Genomic DNA, 9,861 nt, shown 5'->3' on the forward strand with positions numbered 1-9,861 from the left:
CTTTCTTTTTCTTTTTCTTTTTCTCTCTCTTTCTTCCTCTTTCTTCTCCTTCTTTCTTTTCTTTCTCTCTCTTTCTTTCCTTCCTTCCTTCCTTATTCTCTTCTCTTCTTTCTTTTCTTCTTTCTTTCTTTCTATCTCTCTCCCACACTGGTTTGGTTTCTGGCTTTTCTCCTTTTTCTAATGAACCCAATTCTATGTGGATTTTTAAATTTTGCCTGCTATAGTGCAAACAGTTCCTGTGGTATAACCTTTAGGTCAATTCTTCAAGTATTATTTGCTTGGTCTGTCCAGGAAAAATAAAATCACTATCTTCTGCCCAGATCCTATGTAATTGCATGAATGCTCTGATTTAATTGGCTCTGCAAATTTATCCCAAGGTGCTTTGACTGCGAAGATGGAAGAGAATTCATTATACATTCCTTGCTGAAATAGTGACCTGCAAATAATGATGGGGAATCAACCTTGATCACTGCACTTTTCCTTTAGGCTAATTTCTTCTGAACTTTAGACTGTAACTTTTTTTGACTGGATAGCCTAAGGACATACTGGAGTCTGACCAAGGGGGTGCCCAGACCTAGATTTTCACACCATGAAGCTGGTAACAGTTTTGACTTCAATACCTTGAAAAGTAGGTGATTTCAATTGCCCTGTTTCCTTTCAGGGGAAAACGCTCTCTTTGCACCTAAACAGTCTTCCGGTGCTTTTGACTGACAAGCATATTGTTATGATTATGACTGGACTTCTTGACTCCTGCAGGGATAGCATTTAAAACTGCCTGAGACTGGCACAAATCAAAATATTCATCAACTTAAACTATGTCAGCTAAAATGGGAAAGCCAAAATTGTAGTGTTTTATATCATGTCAGAAGTCCAGGAACACAGTGCAAAACCTCTTAACTGTTTCCTCGCCAAGAGAAAAGCCTTAGTACGCTGCATAATCGAACTTATTTGGATTTTTTTTTTCAAAATTACACCTGTCATGAAAATGCCTTGTATTTCTCCTTCCATAGTGCCCATCAGTTGTTTGGGTTTGTTAACTCTTCCTTCCCATTCATTGATTCATTTGATCATTCAGTGCACACTTTTGAATGCCTATTGTGTGCAGGGCACTGTGTTTGCCTTTGTGGAGAAAGGGAACTAAGTCCTTGCACACTATTTACTGGTGGTCTACAAGGTAGAGCTATATCCATAAATGTCTACAAAGTAAGCAGTATAAAAAGCAGTATAAAATGTGGTATGTATAGATAAGCTGCCAGGATAGTTCAATAACTATGAAATCACTTCTACCCAGGCAATGGAAAGCTGAATATTGAAGGGATTTCTGCCCAGCCTCCACTTTTTCTTTCCTCCATCAGTGGTGGGTACTTCATAGCCATTTTATAAAATGGGATCCTATCCTTCCCTACAAGGGGTCTCTCAGCTACAGTTAATTGATTATTGACCCTGTTGGCCCAATCAGAAGATCCATTAGAATCCAAATATCAGAACAAGAGATTTCAGTCTCAGCATGGCAGGAGGAGGAACACAAATTTAGGCCCTGTCTACAGATGGGAAGAGAAAAGCCATGAAGAGAATGAACAAAGCCAATATGCAAAGAACAGAAACCAGAGGAAGCATGGTTCTGATAGAAATCCACAGCTTTGGTGCTTTCATGAAGCATGATCACATTTCTGTCTTAGACTCTAGTCCTTCCCGCTCCTTCTAGCACCTGCATTATATTTTCTCTGAGGGAAGTGGTGGGCAAAAATGAGTTGATTTCTATTACTCACATCCCAAAGAACCCTATCTAATGTGGAAGGCTTTGTAAGAAAGGAGGAAGACGAGTTCATCTCAATTTAACAGAGAATAAAAAGGAGAATAGAAATCCTATTGTAGCAGGATAATATTTTGATGTATTAACCAATGTGTTTTCCCCGTGATTTCCTGTTACCCCTGACCCTCCCCCATCCCGGCAGCTAGACCATGAGTCATTCCTTGCCTCAAGGGAGGGTTGTCACAGCAGAACCAGAGAACAAAAGAGACAAATTCTTGGCTTTCAAGTTTAAAAAGCTGAGCTTCAGGCTTCAGACAAAAAAGATTTGGAAGAAGAAGATTTGATTAATTTGAGCCAATTTTTTTTCCCCTGCCCTCGTATGATAAAAATTCCCCTGGCTGGGATACAAGAGGCGATTCTAAGGAAAAGCAAGATGGTTAGATGCCGCTGAGTTCCTGGGAAGGGGCTCCTGCACTCTTCTCCTGCCCCTCTCCTTGCTGGGCCCTGTGTGTGGGTTTTTCAGGTTCTGAGAATCAGGAGACCTGTGGCTTATTTCCTTATTGGAATCTAGGAGATGGCAAACCTCAGAGAAATCCTCTATACTCAGCATTGGATCAGATGAGCTGCCTGGTACATCTAGAGCAGAAGAGTCTAGGGTTTCCTCAGAGAGTTTTCTATAATCTCAGAGTGGTAAGGGAGCTGAGCCTATTATTTTCTGGGACATTGAGATGAGTGTAGAAGTGGCTGAGAGAGACCCAGACCTAGAGGAATCCTGCAGTCTGGTCTAAGGGATAATGAAGATGTAATCCACATGGGAATGGACTGAGTACTGGGTACCAGTGGTACCATCTACAGCTTAGAGAATGCTAGCTTGGAAAGATAACAACCAACAACCAAACCTGAGACACACCAAGGACCTTGAGTCATTCTGGGAAAGCAGCTTGGATACCCTCCGGGTAGCAATCTGAGCATGTTAGACCCACAGCTCTCTACTTTTTGCACTGAATACTTCCCCAATTGGAGACTCTGATTAGATAGTTTAGACATCATTTAGATATGGCACACACCTCTATGGGGCAGAGTTCCTGCTAATCACTCTAAGGATGGCTGGCCTCCCTTTTGGGTCAGCCTATATTTCACTGCTTGAAAGAACTTGCTGGAGTTCCTGATTCAACCCACTATGGCATATCAGTTTTTTTTTTTCTTTTAATTTTTTTTTTTTTTTGAGTCAGAGTCTCTCTCTGTCACCCAGGCTGGAGTGCAGTGGCACGATCTGGGTTTACTGCAACCTCCGCCTCTAGGGTTCAAGCGATTCTTGTGTCTCAGCCTTCTGAGTAGCTGGGATTACAGAGGCACACCACCACACTTGGCTAAATTTTTTGTGTTTTTAGTAGAGACAGGGTTTCACCATGTTGGCCAGGCTGGTCTCAAACTCCTGACCTCAGGTGATCTGCCTGCCTCGGCCTCCCAAAGTGCTGGGACTATAGGCATGAACCACTGTGACCGCCCAGCATGTCAGTTATTTATTGCTGCATTAAAAAACACCCAACACTTAATGTCTTTAAACAACAACCATTTTATTTGCTTCTGATTGTGGGGATAGAACAGAAGAACTGCCCATTTGATCCTAGCCCAATTCGCTGACACACAGAATGGTGAGAAAATAAGATGGTTGTTGTTTTAAGCAACTCTTTTTCCTCAAAGTCATGCTGAGACATGGTTTTTAGAGTGAAGTCATGCTTTTTAGGTGTATAGTTTTATGTAAGCCGTTGAGTTTTGGGGAAGAATTGGTACCTAGAACTGAGATGCTGTTGTAACAAAAATCTAAAACATATGTCTTTGGCTTTGGGACCAGGTAGCAGATAGAGGCTGCAAAAGCTGTGGGGAAACCGCTTATGGAAAGATGGAAAGTGGGCAGCCCATATTATCCAATGGTGGAACAACTGGCAAAAAATAACGCCCATGATAACTCAGAAAATAGAAAATGTGCCTAATGAATTTCTGGCAAAGGAGATTTCTAGACAGAATATTGATCATTTGAGTGCTTCTAGATGCATATCATAAGGTACCATGAGAGAGATACTACAAAAACAGACAAAAATGTTTCAGTTTGCAAGCAGAATTTAAAGAAAATAGAGAGGGCTAAGACTTACTGGGTTGGAAAATAAAACTGTTTCTCATCCTTAGCCTTGCCAGCTGCTAGAAGATTGTGAAAGTAAGAAACAGGCTCAGGGTAAATTACACCAAGGGTGTGACTATAAGATCTTTTGTTAAGACCTCAAAAATATTTAAGGTGGTGATGCCTTGAACTTCTCAACAAGACAAAAGGGCTTCTAAGAAGCTTAGTGGCTATATTAGTCAGCTTAGGCTACCATAATAAAATACCACAGGCTGGGTGGCTTAAACAACAAAAATTTATTTCTCACAGTGCTGGAGGCTAGAAAAATCTAAGATCAAGGTTCTGGCCAATTTATTTTCTGTTGAGGGCCCTCTTCCTGGCTTGCAGATGGTCACCCTTTCACTGTGTCCTCATGTGGGGAGGTGTGTGTGAGCTCTCTGGTGTCTCTTTTTATAAGGATACTAATCCTATAGATCAACGCCCAGCCCTTATGACCACATTTAAACTTAATTACCTCCTTACAGGCCCTGTCTCCAAATATAGTCACATTGGGGATTAGGGACTCAACATGTGAATTTTGGTGGAACACAGCTCAGTCCACAGTGGAGGTATTGTTTCACAGCTGCCTAAAATAAATATGTCTTTGGGGTTATGAATGAACCCCACCAAGACTCTGTATTAGTCCATTTTCTTTTCTTTTCTTTTTTTTTTGTTTAAGATGAAGTCTCACTCTGTCGCCCAGGTTGGAGTGCAGTGGCGAGATCTCGGTTCACCGCAACCTCCGTCTCCTGGGTTCAAGTGATTCCCTTGCCTCAGCCTCCTGAGTAGCTGGGATTACAGGCTTGTGCCACCACGCCCAACTAATTTTTGTATTTTTAGTAGAGATGGGGTTTCGTCATGTTGGTCAGGGTAGTCTCAAACTCCTGACCTCATGACCCGCCTGCCTTGGCCTCCCAAAGTGCTGGGATTACAGGTGTGAGCCACCGTGCCCAGCCATAGTCCATTCACATACTACTATAAAGAACTGACCAAGACTGGGTAATTTATAAAGGAAAGAGGTTTAATTGACTCACAATTCAGCATGGTTGGGGAGGCCTCAGGAAACTGACAATCATGGCAGAAGGTAAAGGGGAAGCAAGGCACCTTCTTCACAAGGCAGCAGGAAGGAGACGTGCCAAGCGAAAGGGGAAGAGCCCCTTATAAAACCATCAGAACTCCTGAGAACTCACTCATTGTCACAAGAACAGTATGGGAGGAACTGCCCCCATGATCCAATTGCCTCCACCTGGTCTCTCCCTTGACACATGGGGAAAATAAGGATTATAATTCAAGATGAGATTTGGATGGAGACATAATGCCTAACCATATCAGATTCAAAGACAATCTACCAAATTTTAAGAGAGTTGTATTGACAAAGCACCACCTGCTTGAACTAAAAGAGGAGACTTTACAAAATGAAAAGAGGGCTCAGGACCATCATAAGTTTTTATGGTCAGGAAGCTGGCTGAGAAAGCTACTAAGTTGCAAACACGGATCATTCCTTGAGGAAAAAACAAAAACAAAAACAAAAAACAGATATCTCAGAGTGCAGAGTCAAGAATTGTGGAAAACATAGAACTAGGTAACCACTCCCAGAAAGCAGAATTAAACCCAAATTACACTCACTGTCTCCAGAAAAAAAGAGTCCTGACAATATGTCCCAGGCTAGATTTCAGGATGCTTCCCATTTGCTTCCTGTTCCTCTTCTTCTTTTTGTTTTTGCTATTTTATTTTTTCAGACTGCATCTTAGTCTGTTGCCCAGGCTGGAGTGCAGTGGTGCAATCATAGCTCACTGCAACCTTAAATTATGGGCTCAAGCAATATTCTTGTTTCAGCCTCTTGAATATCTAGGACTACATGTGTGTGCCACTATGCCCGGATAGTTCTATTATTTTAAAAACTTTCTGTAGAGATGAGTTCTCACTATGTTGCCCAGGCAAATTCGTGGCCTCAAATAATTCTTCTGCCTCAGCCTCCCAAAGTGCAAGTAATACAAGTGTGAGCCACCATGCCCAACTACCTTTTCTTTTAAAAAGGGAATGTCTCCTGAAGCTATCCTATTCCCCTCACCACTGTATATTGAAGTGTGGTGAGGACAGGTAAATTTTCATTTTAGTTCACAAGTTTTTAGACTAAGAGGAGTCACATTGGAAGTTCAAAACCTGAGGTGCCTCATTCACATCTGGACTTGATTAGATGATGAAATCCTGGACTCCACATCTGAAACCAGAATGGGATGGATGAGACTTTTTGGGGAGGCGGTGAATACATTTTTGTATTCGTAATGGATGTAAATGATTGTAACAAGGCAGCCAACTGTGGTAAATTGTTTGCAAAGATCACAACAATCCCTCTCATTCCTATATGAATGCCCCTTTGCAATGTGACTTTCCTACTCCTCCCATCAAGTTGTCAAGACTGTTTGTTCACCACTTGAATCTTAGCCAGTCTTGTGACTTGCTTTCATCAGTGGACTGCAGCAAGTAATGTGATATGACTTCAAGAAGCCCTGCATCTCCTACTGTTGCCATCTTGGAACCCTGGGACCTCCATGAATAGAAGCCTGAGCTAGCTCCTTGAGACTGAGAGACTAAATGGAAAAAAAGCTCTAGGTGACAGGCATCACCAACTGCCAGAATGTGAATGAGGCTGCCTTGGATCATCCAGCCCTAGGAAAGCCACCTGACTACTGCAATCACATGAGTGATCCCCAGCAAGATCAGCAGAACTTTCCAGCTGAATCTAGACCAAATTGCTGACCCATAGAACCATGAGCAAATAAAAGTGGTTATTGTGTCAAGACACTAAGTTATGCAGTGATTTGTTATGCAGCCATAAACAACAGATATATGTGGCTAGAATGGCAGAGTTGGTTTTCCTTCTCTAACAGCATGTTGCACCGGCAATAGGAACAGGACAGGTTGGGGTAATTTTCCTCAAATGGAGATTATCGTGGTATAGGCAAAGGCTTCAGGAACTCATTTCTCAGCTCATGCACTAGGATATGATTTCAGGATGTCCTCAAGTCCTCTCCAGGCACACCATTCCCCAGTTCTCTCACCTGCTCTCTGATGCTTGGCATTTCTTTAGCTGGGGGCTAAAAGTTATACTACACAAATTAAAATACACTACTTTAAAATATTCCATTACATTAAAATGCAAACACTCTTGGGAGAAGTGATCTACTAACTTAAAATTTCCCCAACAGTCTTCAGATCTTCTCCAAAGAGCATATTTTGAAAGAAAGAGCACTGGACCCCTGAAAGAGGGCTTAGGCTAAGAGAAGCCATTGTTTGCCTAGACTTTTGTCTAGAATACAGACCTGTCTTGTGCCATGGGAGACTAGTAGGACCACAGGAGACCTTGCCCTCTTCGTTTCGTATCTTCTGAAGTGGTCAGACAGAAACATGGAGAGGAATACAGCAATAAGACACCTGCTTCTATCTGCAGGGCTTTCCAGTGTCTCTGTCAGAGTCAGGTACTTCTTGCCCCATCTTATGGCTACTGGGCATCTCATTTCTCATCCTGTTGAAACACCTGTCACCACCATAGTGTGCAGTTTAGTTGATCACTAGTTCTAGGGTCCTCCCTCTCTTCCACCAACAGCATAGTGGTAGGGAAGGAAAAGCTCAGACTAAAAAGTTCGAGATGCTTCTGGCTCTGACACGGGAGCCATGCCTACTGGTAATTTCTGAGGGAAATGCACATGAGGTGAATGAACCACAGTATGGGAAATGACCCAACATGCTTCAGGGCTAAGCAACTGTAATCATAATTCTACCAGACTGTACTTCCATATTTATGGTTACTGATTTTCAAGTTTGTGTCTGAACTGCCTGGTTTTTGCTTGGTTACAGATATGAGATAGTTAATTCTGCAGTTTTAAATTTAGTGAAAGCTCTGGCATAAATACACAGCTTCAGAATGCTGGATACAACTAATGGCCACATGTACTATGCACATGGTAATATTACCCAACAACTGAAATAATGGCTCATGAAATGACTCTTCTAACTCCAATTGTTCATTTCCTTCTCATTCTCCCTCTAACAGCAGTGACACTATACATTGCAGGGTTATTTCACTCCTCAGCTGAACCTTTGGCCTAGTGACTTATCCCTTGAGGCATGCTATAATCACTAAGAAATGTTATCCCTGTCACATCTTATTGCTTAATTATGGTTCTATTTTAGGCTCATGGAATCATTTGGCTTGGAAAGACCTCCCTTATATGTGATCTTTGAACAAGCCTCCATGTTGAGTTATCCTTGAGCTCACGTTGTCTGTTCCATTTACATCGTGTTCTGACTTAAGCAATACTTACTGCCCCTTGGTTCTACAACACCCTGAAAAATTGTAATGAGTGCTAACATTTATGCTATTTTCATCTAAAGAGATACCATCAACCCTCACTCAGAAAGGTCTGTTCTTAAAGTAATTTTTCCCAATACTTGATGGAGTTTTGCACTGATGAATCCCAATGGGTCCCCTATTTTAAATCAGTGACAGGCAAAAACCTTCCCTCTTTCCAATTCACTCTTGTACTGGGGACTGTACTTTTCAAACTCAAAATCTGCACATATTGTCTTTTTTTTTTTCTTTTTTGACAGGGTCTCACTGTGTTGCCCAGGCTGGAGTGCAGTGGCATGATTTTGGCTCACTGCAACCTCTGCCTCCCAAGCTCAATTGATCCTCTACCCCAGCCTCCCAAGTAGCCAGGACCACAAGTGCACACCATCATGTTTGGCTAATTTTTTGTATTTCTGGTAGAGATGGGGTTTTGCCACATTGTCCAGGTTGGTCTTGAACTCCTGAACTCAAGTCATTTGCCCACTTCAGCCTCCCAAAGCGCTGGGATTACATACACTGTATTAACATAGATATTTTTGTTTTTTGTTTTGGTTGTATATGTGTTGCTCCGTAGTACTAGAGGCGAACTGAAAGATATGGTAGGTCCTAGGCACATGCATAGATTGCAAAACTGGATAGAATAAAATTAAGAGTGTTCTACAAATTTGGGACTTCTGGAGGATATATCCATGTTCAATGTTCTGATCACTTAGTTTGCTTTCCATTAAGACATTCATATCAGCCTGTTTTATGAGTGTAAATCCTATTGCTTCAATTAAAGTATATGCTTCTGAAGAACAAAAGGCAGAGATCATATGCCTCTTACATAGTTCTGTCCCTATAGATAGCTATACTCAGTTGTGTGATCAATTGCATAAATAAATGATATTGTATTTTCAAGACAGCTGTTTGGCTTTTAGAAGCTTGCAAAAATAGCCTGACATTAAGATAAAGCCAGATTGGAGAACAGTGTCCTGCTTCATCCCGCCAGAGAATAGTTCAAATCAGGCCTAGGATAGATCTGTGTCGAGAAAGGGTATAATTACCCTGATCCAGAGTGGCCCCAGGTCTTGCCTGGCAGACTGAGTTACATCTATCAGGGCCTTTTAAAAGGCTGACTTGGTTCCTTAGAAATATAAAACTCAAAACATCATTTATAAAGGTCACTGGGAATGGCCTGGGTCAGAATAACTTGAGTTCATTTTGTGCCAATGCCATGAAGAGGAAGTTGCTGAATATTTAGATAAGTTCCTTGAGAGTACTATGTTGCTAAATGCAAACAAAGAATGAGAAGTTTATAGCTGAGTTTTTACTCTATAATTCAAATGCCAGTCCAGCAATGAAATATGCTGTAGGAATTCCAGTAAGAGATTATCATCTGACTTGGAAACCAGCTGTCCTCAGTGAGTACAAAGATTTACCACCTGCAAGTGCTGTAATTCAGCAGAACTCTGCGGAGGTGAAAAACTTAAGTTTTTATTTAAGTGCAATGAGGACTGTACTTTAAAAAATTTTGCTTCTCTGAAACCCCCCAAAAATGGCCCTAAAGAAAGGAATAGAAAATCAAAGTATAAAAACCCTTCAATTCAGGAATTTAAG

The sequence above is a fragment of the Pongo abelii genome, chromosome 1, assembly GCF_028885655.2.
Source record: "Pongo abelii isolate AG06213 chromosome 1, NHGRI_mPonAbe1-v2.0_pri, whole genome shotgun sequence".
NCBI lineage: Eukaryota > Metazoa > Chordata > Mammalia > Primates > Hominidae > Pongo > Pongo abelii.